Source organism: Larus michahellis, chromosome 1 (assembly GCF_964199755.1).
Source record: "Larus michahellis chromosome 1, bLarMic1.1, whole genome shotgun sequence".
NCBI lineage: Eukaryota > Metazoa > Chordata > Aves > Charadriiformes > Laridae > Larus > Larus michahellis.
In genome coordinates this window covers 31,942,840-31,960,476 of record NC_133896.1, presented here as the reverse complement: position 1 = coordinate 31,960,476, position 17,637 = coordinate 31,942,840, and the positions used below count along the sequence as shown (strand labels likewise).

The 17,637-nt window shown below is 37.4% G+C and overlaps 1 protein-coding gene across 2 annotated transcripts in view; it reads right to left on the bottom strand.

Moving 5' to 3' along the window:
• CNTN1 (contactin 1) overlaps positions 1-17,623 on the bottom strand; it is a 260,047-nt gene extending 242,424 nt beyond the window's left edge. For both annotated transcript variants that reach the window (XM_074563570.1, XM_074563654.1), the window contains exon 1: positions 17,483-17,623. The gene's annotated coding sequence lies outside the window, so the exon portion shown is untranslated. The remainder of the gene's footprint in view (positions 1-17,482) is intronic.
• Between the last annotated feature and the right edge of the window lie 14 nt (positions 17,624-17,637).

The window sequence follows — 17,637 nt, the reverse complement described above, 5'->3', positions numbered from 1 at the left end:
ATATTGCCTCTGTGGCAAGCAACAGATGAAATCATCTGGGATATCATTCATTCCCTTGATCTATTAATATATTTAAATATTCAAAGAGCCATGAAATAGGCATTCAAACCTGGGTTGAAAATGCTTTAGTTTTTCCATCCCAAATCTTATTCCTTTATAAACAACATGCTCAATTCTATTCCAAGTGAACAAATAACCTTAGTATGCAATTTGAAAATATAGCAGTATCTCTTCATAAATTCAATTTCTGCATCTTTATGATAGCAAAAATCAGAACAAAAATCTTTAGGATTAATAACTCACATGAAAAGAGTTAGAAGAAAGCAGAATGACTACACTAAAATGAGGAATTGCATTATATGCAACTGAAGTTCAGAAAATACTGCAAAACTATCAAAAAGTGAAATTATACCAAAAAAGCCTCTTCCCTCCCAAATATTCAGCACTATGTTTACACATCAATCAAGTAAGTTTAGGAGAACACAGGTACTACCTGGTATCTGACAGCCACTACCTTTTTTCCTTAAGCAATAACAATATAAAACCAATTGCAATACTTTAAAGCTTGGTCTTTACTCACTATTTTAAATAGATGTTAATTTTAACTATTTAGAGAGCCAAGAACCACTACACGCAAAGCAGCTATCACAAAATAACAATAGCCTTTCTTTTTTATTAATATCACAGTAGCCTTGGTTAAGCATTGTTTACATGGCCTTCTGGTAGCCTATAAAATAATAAACTTAATTTTTACTTACTACAAACTGAAGTATTTGAATATTTTCAAACTGAAGTATTCAAATATTTATACATAACATGTCAATATTAACAGTGGTGACAAATTCAAACTGTTTAGTTACAGTACCTTAATCATTCAGAACAAAAATGGAAACAAAAGAAGATAGACACAGATATTAATTTCCTGTGAGAATACAGGTTTTAGTTAATTTTAATTAAGACTAATTGTCTGATTTACTTGCAGGTTCTTAGAAAATTCTCTGAAGACTCAGTTGTAAATATTCTATTTAAAAACAGAGTTTAGTGATTCCTAAAGAAGCTGAATTAGATTTTTTAAAGAATGAACAGAATTCATAATTCACCGTAGATTTACAAAGTATGGAATGCCTCCACAATTACTGAGCTATTCATCACATAAAATTGACAACCCCATATAGTGAAACCATCAAGTGAACACTCTGCAGCCAATATGCTTGAAGGTACGTATCAGAGCCAAATGAAATGTTCAGGTAATTAAGAGTCATGAAATGAAATTAAAACATTGCTCTATGTTACAGTCTATATCTGAAGGAGATATGAAATGCTAAGCACCTACAGACACCAAAAAGCAGAGAAATAACGTACCTGATTTATACAACAGTAAATCTAACTAGCTTGATGTCTAATGCCAACACTCACAAGAGATTCCATTTTTTTCAGAGGTGAAAAGCACAAACTAAATTTTCCACATTCTGAAGCATTCGAGATGCCTTCAGCAAGCATCAGAAATGAAATGTATTAGATCAGAAGCAGCATTTAAAACTGCTTCTTCAAATACAGCTATTCTGTTTGCAGACAAATCAACATATGAAACAGAGCTAGTGAAATGGCTTTTGCAAAGCAATAAACTTAATTTCATCCTTGTTCTACGTAGCTATCCATGGAAAGCAATAGGGTAGTACAGGAGAAAATTCCGAGATCATCTAATGGGATACGGCTGTTACAAGTTCTGTATGTAATGCCAACATTGCCTGAGAATCTATAGGGGTACCTAGGGGGACCTTCTAGTAGCTAAGACAGTAGGTTTAAGGGGATCCTCTTAGGAGAGGATTCAGATATTTTTCAGGCATGTAGAAATATAATATATGAAAAGAATTTTATGTAGTAAAAGTAGTTGATAGATATGAAAAGAATTTTATGTAGAAGAAGTAGTTGATAGAACAATATCGAACAGTATTGACAGAATAGTAATTGTAGTGTTCTTACATTGCCAGCTCAGATCTTTTCATCTTTCTTGCAGTGAAAAAATAGTACTTTGAGAGCTGTCCAATTAATAGCAGCTGTAAAAGCTGAATTAATTTACTCTTTTGTGGACAAAATAAGATGTTATGTAAATTGCTTCTCATCTTCAAAGTTGTCTTCAGATAAAGCTCATTAAAATCAGGTTTATGCAAGTGCCACTCCCTTGACGTCAGCTAAATTATTCCCAATGCATACTTCCACATGTGATTAATGTCAGACCTAATAACCAGCTCATCACAGTGGAAATCCATAATGCTTTCTCCTATTTCTTTCTAGGAATTACAAGACCTGCCAAGGGTACACTGTACCTTAAAGTTATGATAAACCACTAGATTTAACTTCTTTCCATTTTCAGCATTAACTGGAAAGTTTCACAGTAACACAAGCTTCAAGAGCAGAATTTTGAATTATAAAAGTTTAGTAAAATGGAAAAAAGTTATTAATATTTGTGACTGAGAAAGGGGAAGGACAATGCTGAAATAAAGATGACTACTACTGCAGAAATAGTTCACTCAGTTATTATAAATACACGTGCCACTGGAATTGCATAAAAGGAGTTAAGAGAAAATTGTCATGAAATGCTTTGGGTGTTAACAGGTTTTTCATTACTGTTTTTATAAGAATTGGAAAACGGCATTGAACTTGGTCACAGTGGAACAAATAAAACTCCCATAGAAGTACACCAGAAAGCAAAAAAGGAAATTAAAAATTTAAACTGGTAACAGTTCAATTCCAAAGGTAAAATTAAGACTTAAAGAAAGTTGGCAAAAATATTTCACAGGTCAATGACCTCCCATCCCATTGCAGTTTCACACTGAAGTACCACTTGTCCAAGAATCATGTTGTCATAAAAACCCTGTCGCTGGGAGTTTCTGTAAATGGACTCTACAGGTATGGATGAATGAAAGTCACCAAAAACCAGCAGTCTGGGAAGAGCAAATGAACATGCAGGGAAGAAAGGTGTAAAAGTCTACCAAACGCTAAACACTTTGGAGATTTATCGTCCTATTGTATTCTCAAGAAATGAAAGAAGACCCAGTCTGCTGAGCATGCGTGAGGCCACCAGCACAAGCCAGCACCAAGGAAGGGCTGTGCAACTCAGACCACATCCAAGGTGGCAGAGGCAGCTGTGTGCCGTCAGAGGCACCAGGACTGCATGTGCTGCCGACTGTCCCCCCTGTGAGGGACTCTGCACACCTGCCGAGAAGCCACTGTCACACCAGCTCTCCCCGGTGAGCAAACTGCTGGGCTGGCCTCCACCAGGATGACTCTGAGTGACTGTGTGTGTGGCAGAGTCTGTGTGACAGTGTGTACCTGCAGGTATGAGAACACTGCGAGGGAATAACCAAATGTACTGTGAAAATAATTATCTGCTTTTAATAATAGCTTGATTCCATTAATAATAAAAGCTTATTTAATAAAAGTTGTTCTAATACATTTTCATTGGCATCTGTCTCTCCCTGACTCACTCCCCTAGAAGGGAAAGGAGAATTTACAAGTGTTTGTATGCTCTAAATGAGATCAGGAACCAATCTCCTACACACCCTGACATGCATTACAACACCTGAAGAAGAATGTTTTTTCAACATGTGGTTGTGTCCTTCATATAATTTAAGCTGTCTCTGAAAATATGCTCAAAGAAATGTTTTAAGACTTCTATTAAGAAGAAAAGGTACTACAAACTTGAAGACATTCTCCTCTTGGACCTCCTATCTGATGCATGATGGGACTCCTCTAGGTTTACAGAATGCCAGATTTCTGTGAATTCTGTAATTCTGACTTGAAATGCACTGTGATTTGTACCTATACACATTGCCAAAATCTTCAATAACTGTTAGAAGCAAAATACACTTTTAGATGTCTTTCAGCAGTAATATCCTACAAAACAACTGTTTACTCCACTGTTGCTCCATTTAAAAAAACAAAACCAAAACACAACAAAACAAAACAAACAAACAAAAAAAACCCAAACAAATGTAACTCATATTACATAAGCCTCATCCTAAATCACCTGTGAAGTCTGAACTGGCAACACTCCTAAAAATTATTGTATTGACAAATACAGTTCTTATGTAATTAACAAGCTTCAAGTGGTATTAAACTACAACTGTACTATAGAAGTACACACATAGCTAGGTCTATAAAATATAAACAAAGTAAGTTCCATAAAATATAAACAAAGTAAGTTCCATAATTGCTGTATCAATGTTTTATTGCTAAAAGGTGTGTGTGGGGGGTTCTTTCAGATGAGTAAGACTATGATTGTCTGACTCAAAATAACACAGGCTTAAGAGGAGGGAATCAAGTATTGACACCAAAGGTATGTAAAGTTAGAACACAAGACGCTCATCAAGTCAGAACTGAATCTAGCATTTACTGATACCAATTTCAAGATTAATCTTTTACAGTCAGCAACACGCATAATTACATTGGTTTAAACAAAAAATAAAGACAGAAGTGGTATTTTATTAGAAATTCCTAAATGGTTTCAAATATAGATTTTGTATAAAGAACAGTTGTTCATCTGTCCTAAGAATAGTATATTTCTTGAAAGAAAACTCCTTGTACCATGAATTTACAGGAGGAGCTGGGTTGTTCAATGAGGAAGACACGAAAATATTCCTATGCTTTCCACACATGCCTTAATGTTTTTAACTGTACCATTCTCCCTTTCCAGTCTTTCATCACGTTTCTTTACCTACTTAATGGACCTTATTATTGCTAGTCATACAAAGTATGTTTGCACAGCAGCCTGAGTCTGAGTGACACACAGAAGTGCTGCTTCAATGAAAATTAATTTATAAGCATATTCCTAACAAATCATCTTAACTATAGAAATAGCTTGCAATAGATTCTCAGAATATTTTCTCCTCTAATTTGCATACAGAGAACTCTTCTTCCTCATCTTCCAGAAAGCGGGAAATAAAAAGAAGAAGCAAAGAATAATTGAGCAGCCTGGTCTAGTGGGAGGGGTCGCTGCGCATGGCAGAGGCGTTGGAACTAGATGATCTTTAAGGTCCCTTCCAACCCAAACCATTCTATGATTTTCAGATGGATGGTACAGAAATGTTATCTTTAATGGAGGAAAAAAAGGAGCCATTCTATGGATAACTGCAAACCAATAACTTTTTTTTTCCTTTTACAGGATTATCTTTTGCAACTCATTTCACACAGATACACCTAAAGTTTTTTCCCAACTGGCACCCACTTAACTTTCAAACATTCTTAGACTGGTTTTCAAAAGACTGAGACTGAACTGTCAACTCTGGATTGGTTCAGCAAAACACAAGCCATTCTGAGGACAAGTACTTTTTCTTCATGCTGCCTACATGTATGCACTCTTTCTTTGAGAAAACTGAATAACAGCTCATTTTCTCTGGAAAAGGAAAAGAAAAAGAACTTGTCTTAAAAAGACTATATTGTAGCATAAGAGAAGGAGGCAATTTCCTTACCCAACTTCCATGCCAATTACCAAGCTGTGCAGCTTACAACTCTCACTTACTGGAAGCTAGCACCTGCCAACTGTCAGTAGACCAACAGAGAAAAAAGAGACACAGTAATGTTTATATACACTTCTGCAGTTAGAATTTAAAAAAAAAAAACAAAAAAAAACAGGACTATTTGCAACTGTCTGTGAAACCATAAGACAGTATTTCTAGAAGTCTGCAACAAATATTTTTGCTTTTATATCACATTGAACTGAGAAAAAAATGTAAAGCCAAAGCTCTGGATGAGCAATTTAAGAAACAGATCTATAAAGGATTCCTTCATTGCTTTCAGCTGTCTTCTAAGGCAGCCTTCTAGGTATGACTGACAAGAATACAGATGTTTCTACTTATCTACATGCAATAATGCAAAACTTTGCAACTAAAAAGCTCATCCTTGTAAGTGTCCCTATCTTCCTGCAAACTAACTGAAATATAAATTAATTAGCAGACTACAATTCCTCCCTCAGAAGTGGTCCAATTATATACAGTAAGTCACAAATGCGTGCAAAAATGTGTGTAGTATGCCAAATAAAAAAGAGTATCTTTATGTGGAAACATTTATAATGTATAAGTATAGGAAGAGCAATAAATTGTATAAAATATAACAGCGACAACTGAATTACAAGTACTTACAAAACAGGGTATTTTGTGTATGCAAAAGTGAAAGGTTTTAACAAAAAGCATAGTCTATAGTTTCAGTATATTCAATCATCAAGCAGTTTCTTGAATTGCTTGGCTTGAATTAGACTTTCAGATTTTTTTTCTATTAAATCTTCACATAATGATTAAAAATAATAACCCTGCTATATTAATTTGCATCTTTGATTTGATTATATGTTCCTGGACTTAATACAAGAAAATCTGTCCTTATATGCTATCACAGTGCTTGTTCTTTGTTTTTAGTTATTTTTTTAGGTATTTTGAGAGACAGCAGGCTTCCAGTTCAAATTATGAATTACGTACCATATTAAATCCTGGGATCAGTGGAAGCCCACGATCTTGGCTTGGCAAACCTTCTGAGATGCTGCTGTTTTGAAATTAGTATTTAATTAACAGCAAACATGTTCACAGACCAAGTCAGGACCTCCAGTTCTTGGGTGCCTTCCGCATGAACAAAGTCTGAAAGACAACTACCTCTAAGCAGACAGAAATTTCACAGGTAATTATGTTCCAAATTGGAAGAATCTTGAAGGGTCTAACATGACAACTGCAGGAACATAAGAACTGGCTGCACTCCTACTACTTGCTGAAATCTGTCTTCGATAACTCTCTGGTTTTGAGACACAGTCAGTTAAGTTTACGAGCAGTCCTAATCCAGACTAGGGCAAAAATCAGACTATTTATTTTAAATCAGTGACGTGTATTTAAGCTCATGCAGGTAACTTTAGACTGAACTGCAGAACACACTAGGCAAATGAAAAAATGTGTGTTAACACTCATTATCTATTACCTCCTCTGACCCAGCTTCTCATCTCTCCCTACCCCTAGGAGTAAGATCAGGTTTATCCAAGGGGTTCTACCCAGGCCATCGACAGAACTTCCAGGGAAGAGGAGAGAACCACCTGGGATGTAAACCAGGTTTATAAGTTTTAATGGGCTGTGAATTCAGAGACAAGCATGAACACAAACAGTGATAATATATACAGCAACAGAAAATTTTGCTATTTGCCAGGAAGGTTAAATAGCATTTTAAAATATTACCCAAATGCACACATTGGCATTTTTTCACATGTACTAAACAGATTCTCAGGGAAAAATACCATAGAATGGAAACAATGGAAGTCAGAATTAAAAAAAACACCCAAACTGTATATTAACAGACATAAAGCCACAAACATAAATACACTTTTTATGAAAGTGCTTAGCAACAGCCTGAAGGACTGTTTAGAAGAAACACAAGGGTCTATATTCTGCAAGGTTACTCCAAACAACTAAATATCGTTATTCTATACTACAGTAAACATCTTCAGCCAGAGAGTGCTCAGTTCAGACCAAAACTTGCATCCAGATGATAAACGTTAAAGACCTAATGCTAATAGCTAATACAAAGCCCTCCCATCTAAATCTGCCTATATTTAACTCTGAAAAGCCCTTACTGAATTTTGTGCTCTGACAAAACTTTTAGATAAGACATAGTGACAAGCAAAAAAAAATTACTGGGAACATGTATTCAACAATTGATTCCCCTGGAGCAGGCAAGAATTAGCCCCTGGACTCTCTGGAATGATGACCTGTGTTGTATAAAGCTAAACTGGAATTACCCTGCTGGTAAACCAAAACTTCAAAAATGTAGTTTATTAGCTATACAGGTAACTATATTTCACTTTGAATTATTTTATTATCTTAGACTACAATGTCTCCAAGTGAAACCACCAAATAACTGCTCTTTAGCTGGTTGCGCACCAGGATACATACGATAAATGTTTTCCCCTTTTATAAAAAGAGATCTGATATCTATAAAAAAATATTAATAACTCATTAACCATGAAAATACTTGAAAAATAGGCCAAGAATATCGTAAATGTTTGAAGTGCTTTAGTTTAGACAGTCACAAACAAGTATCAAAATAGTTCTACCTAGAGGAGTGCTGACCTGAGCAAGGGGCTGTCTAGAGACAAGTGCCAAACTGCTGAAATAAAAATTACTTTTCAAGGTGATCTGTATCCTTCGTTCTACTTACATTAATCCAACAGTTTTTCTTCAAGCTGGTCTGCAAAAATGTCTGAAAGCTGAGTAGTTCTGTAACATAAAATGCTGTAGGTGCTGTGATAGTATTAAATAACAACACAACAATAAATTGTGACCTGTTCTTATTGGTTTATGTGGTATATTAGAATTTTTTTGACAGTGGCATATATATTTTTTCCATACTTTCTTCTTCTGTCACACCAGTACCAGTAAATACTAGCCTAGATGCAGAAAGAGTGCTTGGTGTTCAAAAAAACAAAAAAAAAACCACAAATAGGAAACCTTAGTGACTATTTGCAGGCTTTACCTAATCACTATCAGTTTAAATAATGTCAGTTAGTAATATCACCAAGGATAAGATCAGCTAAAACATACTCAGTAGGCCACAAAAGCTTGCTACACAAATATAACTAAAACTGAGATAATATGTAAGTATTACACTAATAAAGTACGGTTCTTTCAGAGTTGTCCTAGTTTAAAGAAAACACCATCCTAAACCTCTGCGCTTCCTTACAGTATATGCACAGGCAAGGTCTGAATTATATTAAGCTGCTGTAACTTCAGATACAAACGTCACATTGGATTGGAGTTAATCACTCTGAAGAAAAAAAAAGTCTTTATATCTTTTGAACGCTTCAAATAAAATCACATAGAAATGAGACAAAACAGGTTTTATGGTTCAGCCACATTGAAGGCTGGGTCAGCTGGTCTGTAGAGAACCCATAGAATGTATTACAATAAAAGAATGTGAGGGGAAATGGGAACAGCTGTGCTTTATTACAAACCTGGGGCTGTTTTAACTACAAAACTTGCTTTATGCCTTTAAGTTTCTGTAGGACTCTGCCATTCTGAGCAGCAGATTCAAAACTCCCATTTCCACAACAACAAAATACTTGGTTTAGTCAGATTTATCTTCTTCTGTATCTCACCTATATAGCTAAGTGCGAAAAAATCCTTCTGCTCAGACAACCTCTTTCCTCCATGCCCCAAAATTACATTTTATAATCACACAGACGAATAATAAATGAACTGAAAAATTGCTGGTAATGAAAATGCAATCAGCTCTCTTTGATTCAAAACACTGTGGTCATCTCAAATATTCTTAGCTAATAAAACACAGATCACCATCATATAAAAAACAAAAAGCTATTTAATATTTTTAAAACAATTATCCACTCCACTATCCCAGAGGGAGAGTTTACACTGGTTTTGCTCCTGATTCATATTCAATATGATTTTTCCAAGAAGAAATTTCACTTTCTTCATTTCATACTGAGAAATACTTCAGTTCAAGAAAATCCCTCAAGTAATGACTCATTTTTTGCACATATTGGTGGAAAGTCCCCAGAAGAATAAAAAGCATCCATTACCAAGTAAGTATACTTTATTTTTCTCGTTAATTTCATTAATACAATGCAAGCACTACCTCAAAGTACTACTTACACTGACATTTTAATAATCCAATTAGTAACTTCTAAACTCATTTATTAAAAATGGTCCTACTTGAGAGTAACTGCTTGCCTTTTCTTTCATTATTTTGGGAGTATTTATTAGAGAGAACTTTCTTCTTCAGTCCGATGTCTTCAAACAAATAGAAGGGCACTGGGGGAAAAAAAAACCCAACAGAAGACCATGCATATAGATATGTTTATGTATGCATAAAAATACCTGTGAATGTAATGGTAACTGGATGAGGCCAGACCAATGTGTCACATAAGACAGTTATGCATTTTTTCCATCATGGAATTTTTTTATAATTTTAATTAGGTTTTGTCAATGCTTTCCAGATTCTTATTTTGTAAATACCAGCTACTTAAAAGAAAACTAATTCTTCATCTAAACTGTTAATGCTATGTTTACACAGATAAGCTATTTGTAAGAAGACAAGAATTTGAGATAAATTGGTTGTGATAGGACTTGTTTACCATATACTGTAATTTTTCAGTTAATGCATCAGTAAATTTTGCAAAAATCTATTTTTCAATGGGGCAGATCAATATCGAGAAATGAGAGAGGCAATGAACTATGATGATGAGCCAAAGAACTGAGAATCTTATTCAGAATCCCCTCTGTAACTCTGAAGATAAGCCTTTTCTCCTACACTGACTTAAAAAAAAAAAATATGAAAAAACACACCAACAAAAAACTCCAACCAAAGTATCCATCTGACAAGACCTGATGCAAAACTGAAATGGGAGATGTTTAAACAACAAAGTATAACTGAGCTATCACCCCAGTTTTTTAGAATAGAAGTCAGCCACTGGTACTATTCCAGTAATTATTCTTCAGTGGGTTGTTTCTGGTGGGTTGGTTTTTTTTTTTGCTAGAGCTGGCACAGTTCTTATGTGTTATATGAAGAGTCAAAAAAGAAATTAAAGCAATCAAAAAGAAATTCATATATAATTTTTTAAGCTCAGATAGTGCTGAACTTTCACATTTATCAGTCTTTAGTTTGTGGCTTTCAAAAACAACCTATTACAGTCAAGCTGTAGACTAATTTTGCCATTGTGATAGCCTGATTATGCCTTTTCCAGGGATATCACAGCTACGTGTAGTGTAAGTGGCAGAACTGGATACTTTTTCAAAATATTAATATGTTAAAAAATTTTGAAAAATTACAGGGCCAGGAAAAGTCAGAGGGAAAAGGTATAATAAAAATCAAGAGCAAAGAGAGTTCAGGAAGTAACAAGAAGAAGGGGAAAAAGGAACATTTCAGAACGCCCGGCTTCCCAAGATCTATTTCAACAGCAGCTCGTGTCCCTTGGAGCTCCTTTATAATGAAAATCCGAAGTGGAAACTGTTCAATATTCCAAAGTTCATTTTTATAAAAGAAATAAACTGTAGACAGCTGATGAAAGGGGAGCTGGGCTCCTGGCAACAGTACAAAATAGTGATGGCCTTATTCTTCACAAGAAGAAATACAGAAAACAAAAACTGTATATTTCTAGCTGTTCTTTCTTATTTATCTTAATCCTTATTATTTTCTTTTTGCTTTGCTCAAAAATGTTCATAGAGAAAAAATGCAATACTTTAGTTAAAAGTACTAATAGCAACAGCATTGAGTCTTCTAGAAACAGCAAGCCTTATCAACAGGTAAGTTATCCTACTAGGCACTTTTAGAAGTTCACTAATAAAGTGAACTAAAAATAAGTGAACTTTGTTTTGAACTAATAAAGTTCAAAATAAATGGTTGGTAAAGGAAAATACAGGTTTGATCTTCAACATACGAAGACATTTAATTTCTTTTCAACTTTATTTTAGGTCTTACCAGTGAGAAGTTGGCAAGATAACTGAACGCCTTTATCGAAACAAAGTCAGCTTTATTTCAAGTTTCAAAGAAAGCATACTAGTTAGAAATCCGGTTATCTAGAAGGAAGTCTTAATTAAGAAATATTCAGGGTATAAGGGTGCTTCTCTTTTCTCACACAGGAAACAAAATAAATTATTTTATTTCTCCTAAGCTGTGATTAGGCTTGAAGATGAAAAGCCTGAAGAACAGACATAGGGGAAAACAAAACTATATGTGAAAGGTGAATTTATCAAATTCATAAAATCGAGACAGCTTTCAAAAAAATTATGTATTCATCACTGCATCACAAATTACTTGAATTATAAGCAGGCACTCCAAAAAATCACTGGGTTTACAGAACACAAAAGTTTAAAATGGCATGGACTTCTTTCCCAGTTGTGGTAAATCCAAAGTTCCCCATCTCACCGCAGCTGATGTGTTAGAACCAGTCACTCTTCCGTTGTCCCCTCCCTCTGCTTGAGACAGGGCACCAAGTTGTCTCCCTCATTCAGCAAGCACTGATCATTCCCAGAAAGATTAGCACCTTAACTAGATACAACACTGAGACAACATTAACAGCCTGTTCCACTTAACAACATCCAGTGTTTGTTTTAAATATTTACATTCAGATTAAGTGTGTGAGATTTTGTTTCAAAAATGTAAGTTTCATAACATAAAACAGCTGTATTAATAAGAGGGATCCTTTCTTCCAATGAAACTGAAGACATACTGTGTCTTAAATACTACAACTCGTTACAACATACCAATGTTAACTAACCAAGCGACCAAATCCTGTTACTATCTCCCATAAAACATCAAGCCTACCTAATGCATGCAGCAAATCTGGCAGCACGTTTAAATACAATTACCAATGAAAACTAGAAAGGGAATTCAGTCTGTAACATTAAATATTTCATTCAAATATTAAACATTTTGCCTGTTGGTACAGCTGTCCTTCTCCTTTCAGGAAGTACTGTCCAGACTGTATACTGATGTTTCCCCCTTACAGAGAATGACAGGATAACGTCATAGGATAAATTATGTTGTAATGGACATCAGGAGGTTTCTAGCTCAACCTCCTGCTCAAAGCAGGGTCAGCTAAGACATCAGATCAGGTTGCTGGGGGCTTTATCCATTTGAGTCTTGAAATCTTCCAAGAGGGGAAACTGCACAACTTCTCTGTTCCAATGCTTGACTGAACATATCATCACCTTTCCTTGATTAAATTTAGCAGTTGTTAAGATGAAGCGCATTACTCAAATTTTATGGATAGGAAAAATGATTTCACGCAGAAACTAATACAGCAGTAAATTCAACAATGCCTAACAACTTTGAGTACTAGCTTGTCCAGGAATCAACAGCAATTTAGAGTTACACTTGAGTTCAACTGTTTTGCTAAACTGGAGAAAATCGAATTGTCTATGGTAAAGCAGGATGTTTCCAATAAGGCTATACAAAGCACACGCATCTCATGACTACATCATGATCTCCATGCTACAAGCTGACTCCTTTACATGGGAACAATACATAATCTGGCCACTATGTGTAAATTATAAAAGCATTATATAAATACTAGCAAAGAACTTGTCAAATATGTATATTTCTATTTCTTCATTTCAGCACTGCACTACTCCTATGAGCTCTTAAGAAGATTCCACAGATAGGAAAATGTTTTTACATATTGTCTCACATTAATTACAATATTTAGTCTGCAGTGGAAACCATAACTCATCCATGCCCCCCATTTCAGACACAAGAGCTACTACGTTATTGCAAATAGTATTTTTATCACATCAAAAAGACTGTCTTACATAAACAAAATACTATGGTGCAGTGGTAACTCCACCAATCAGTTTTATTCCGATCCCAGTTTGTTGAGAGGCTTACATCTTCTTTTTGTAAATATTTCTCTGAAGTAGCTGTAACAAAACCTTAACATAATATGAAAAAGTAAGTATAAACCCAGACCAAACACAAATTATTTTATTTGCCAGCCCAGAAACCCCCAAAATTTATCAGAGTTGAGCAAAAATATAGTATGTGCTCCAGTCAGAATTGTTGATGTCTCTTCATAATTAGGACTATTTAAGTTGCTCAGCATTTCTAATGTTTATACTACTACTTAAATCTTTGGCAAAGTAAGTGTCCTGTCTGTCCTTGCTTTCTGACAACGCATATCGAGAAACACATACTTACGTGCCTCATTGAAAAACTAATTCAAGAGTTCAATTTTTAAAAGGAATAATGGAGGAAAAACACATCCTTTTTTCTTATTTTCTTTCAACAAAAGTGTCTTTTACTTCAAAAAATATTAGTGACTATAGTTTGAAGCCATCAACATAGGCAAGCCTTGAGTTAATGCTGTGCTTTTTCCTGCATCTCTAAAAATGTACCAAAAACTAACCAACTTCTAAGAAGAAATTACTGTGTTGTTTCAGTGCAGAAGAACAGAAGACACCTCATGGTCTATGAAGAGGAGTAAAACTTGAGACCAGTGTCTGGTAAAAGCACAGAAAAAGTGACTGGAGACTGAGAAGGAGACTACACCGGACCGAGGTAGCAAATCAAGAAGAGGAAGCTCTGGGGAATAAAGAAAAGTAAACAGAAGGAATGCTGACAGGCAAAAAGCAAGGAGCAACAGGACTGGATGAGACAAGAAACTGAAGACAAATTTGGAATAGTCAAGACCAGGAATACCTAAAAAATGAAGACTGAGACTGGCTACAGAAGGATAAGGAGACTACCATTAGGATACCTGTATAAAGGATGAAGTGAAAAGCACTGTACTTGCAGAAAACTGGCAAAAGAGCCCTCATCCACCATGATACCTTCTCTCTAAAGCCTAGAATAGAAAGGACTCCACTCTTTCACCACTTTTCCACTATTAGAAGTACTTGTGCAAACGCACTACAAACTATGCCATTCTGCTTTATCACTGGTGTATACAAATGGGACTGCACTCTCATCATGCTAAAATGTTAAAAGTTCAAGAGCTTTTGCAAAGGATTCAACTTTTCCAATCCTGTTGATAACCACTGTGGATCCAATACAGTAACACAAGAAGAACTTTGAGGGCTGAAAATCTGTGTTGGTTTTTGTTTTTTTTTTAATTCCCTTAAGTTTAATTTTAAGGAAGTATATGGGACACATATGCACATTCTACCCCACAAAAAAACATGAAAGAATATTATTAAGATTACTAAATCAACAACTCAAAAGTTATAAAATGACAAACATAGTTGTCTGTGCAACCATAGTTAACTTCACTTGAGCGTCTACATTTTTATACAATATTTAAATAAACATGTACTCCTCCTTCAAAGTTACCGTGTCTCATTGCACGGGATGAACATGCACAGAAGATGCTACGAAACATCTAGTGCAGGTAGGACTTTTGTCTTACCTACTGAAGAATAGGAATACGTATAGCGAATGAGGCAGGGCTTGCAGAAAGAAAGAGAGACAGGGGCTCTGTAATATTCCACAAAGGCTTCAACAACTAAAGTCCTCCCTTTTGTAGTTTCCCCCATTCCTCTTACTGTCATGCACACCATTTAACCCAAAATTTCCACAGTTTGTAATGAACTGTGAATTCCTCTTTTTCCCATCTACTCTGCAGATGCATTCACAGATGTGTGGAGCACTCAAGACTGTTACTAAAAGCAGCAGCAGTTGTAACTTGAGCAAACATATTTACAAGAATTGTAGAAATTTCAAATCGGACATCAAAGACGAGTGAATACTTTTCACCTAACCCTCTTTGTGCCTCTGTTCACCACCTGTAAAAGTCTTGTCTCATCTTAGGCAGTGTTTGATAAACTAATAATTATTTGTGAGGCATTCTGATCATGTAATGATAAGCACTTTCGCAAAGACCATGCAGATGTTATCAGTTCTGTCTTCAAAGCAGAGTGAGTAACGTGGAGTTAATAAATCATGGGCTCACATGGGGATCAATGAAAAATACTGAATTGTGTTAAGTGAGCTCCATCCATCGCGTGCGCTGAATGAGACAGTAGACAAAAGACAGTATGTGATCATGTAGTCTGTAGACCATATCAGAAAGACATGCTCAAAAAGGCACTTATAAGCTTATAAGCTTGCATTACTTTTTGTAGTCTGTCAGAAGTAAAACTGGAAATCTCTTATTGCTTTAGAACAGCATTGTAGATTAATACAAACATGGACAGGGACAGAAGCATTTTTCTTAGCTTCTTATTTTTCCTTTTTGGAAAATGTAGGGATGGATAAGGTATACTTTGATGCAATGTGTCACTAAACACAAAGACCAAGCAATGATGCTGATAATAGGTAGCAAACAAAGAAAAGCTCCATACTACCAACAGGCTCCAGCAACATTAAGGAAAGTTCTTATTAAAGAAATTTTGTTCAGTTATTTATATGACATGGCCAAAGATCATCCTTTCATATGGATTTGTACAATATTTGCACTGCAAGAAAGACATTTAAAGTCACTAATGGCTGAAAAATGGAGAATTTTTATAACTTCAGGTTATTTCAGAAAGCTTTCTCCTGCTCTTATGCAAGTTCAAGCCCTGTGTTTATTATTTTTACTGGTTTACATGTAATTTTATACAAAAGACTGATATTACGTAGAGTGTATTTGTTAACACCTCCTTTGATGCAGCCACCTCTGCGTAGGTGGCTGCATTTTTAGGCTTTTTTTTTTTTTGCTTAAGTTGTACACACCAGTAATTACATAATGGTTTATTTTTAAAACCTTGAAGAACCCTTTAAGTATTTTTTTATGTGCTTTAATATAATAAGCAATGAAAACATTTTTAGCTCACGGGTCATAGTTGATTACTAAATGGAGCATAGTTGATTAACTGCATAGATAATCTCCGGTAGGTTTTTAGAAGCAGAATTAAACAGCACTTCATAGAGCGAATGGAATTCCTAAGGAGCCTCTCGCTCAGCCTGCAGCTCAGGCACCGCATTCACGGACACGCTCAGCCCCTTCAGGTGACTTTTAGCAGAGCTCAGCAACGGCAATGTCCGCAAGTGGTATTTCTGCTCTCGCCAGCAGGTGTTACTACAGGCAGTCAGAATTACTGCCATTTACGGAAAAGTGACACAGAAAAGAAGCGCAATTAGCATTTTGCAAGGGGAAAACAAAGTGAAACACTATTATTTTTACTGCAAGGAGGTGCAATGGAAAAAAAAAATATCCCTTTTTAGCTGATCACCATTAAACACACGCCAAACGCAAACAAGTGAAGGAGGGGGAGCCCGGCAGCCCCTGGGCGTGCAGGCAGCTCTGAACGGCAACCCGCTGCTGAAACGATGCGCTGCAGGAACGCGGCGCGGATACATCCTCCCCACACCCCCCACGCTGCCAAAATCCATACGCCCGCCAGTAAAAACCGGGAATTAGGTTTTCCCTGCGTCACCCCCCGACACACCATCCCCCACCCAGCCCCTCCATGGAGCCGGGCGGTAGCACGAAGGCACGGCAGCTCGCCTCTCCCCCCGCACAGCCCGCGATGGCGAGGGGACAGCATCCGCCAGGGGATTACCCAGGGACGGCGTCCCACTTTCGGCATCCCGGGGGTCCCAGTAATCCCGTCCCCAGCGTCCAAGCGCCCCAGGAGGGGGCGGCTCCCCCTCACCCCCCCAACCCCGCTTCCCGCGGCGCGTTAACGGCCGCCGCCCCCGCCCGCCTCACAGGAGCGGGCCCCGCCGCCCAGGCCCGGCCTCCGGTACCGGCCGCAGGGGAGCTCCAGGCACTCCCACCGCCCAGCCGCGGCCGCCCGCTATCCCGCACCTGCTCCAGCTCCCCCGTCCGCACGGGGAAAGTTGACTCCCCGCCGCGGCGCGGCACGGCCCCCCTCCCCGGCACCCCGCTTCTCACGGGAGGCAGCGCCGCGGCGGCGCCTGTTACTCGCGTCCCTGCAGCTGGACCCCGATGCGCAAAGCGGCCAGGGGGTCACGCTCACACCGTCGCACCCGCTGGCAAGCCAGCTGGTGCCCCTACCTGTGCAATGCCGCCGCGCCGCCGGGCTGTCACCCCGCGGCGTCCCGCCTCGGCCGCGCACACCTGCGGACGGCTCGGCTCGGCCCGGCCCCGGCCCCGCCGCCCGCCTGACAGCCGCCCGCGCGCCGCCTACCCCCCCGCGCACAACTGCCCCC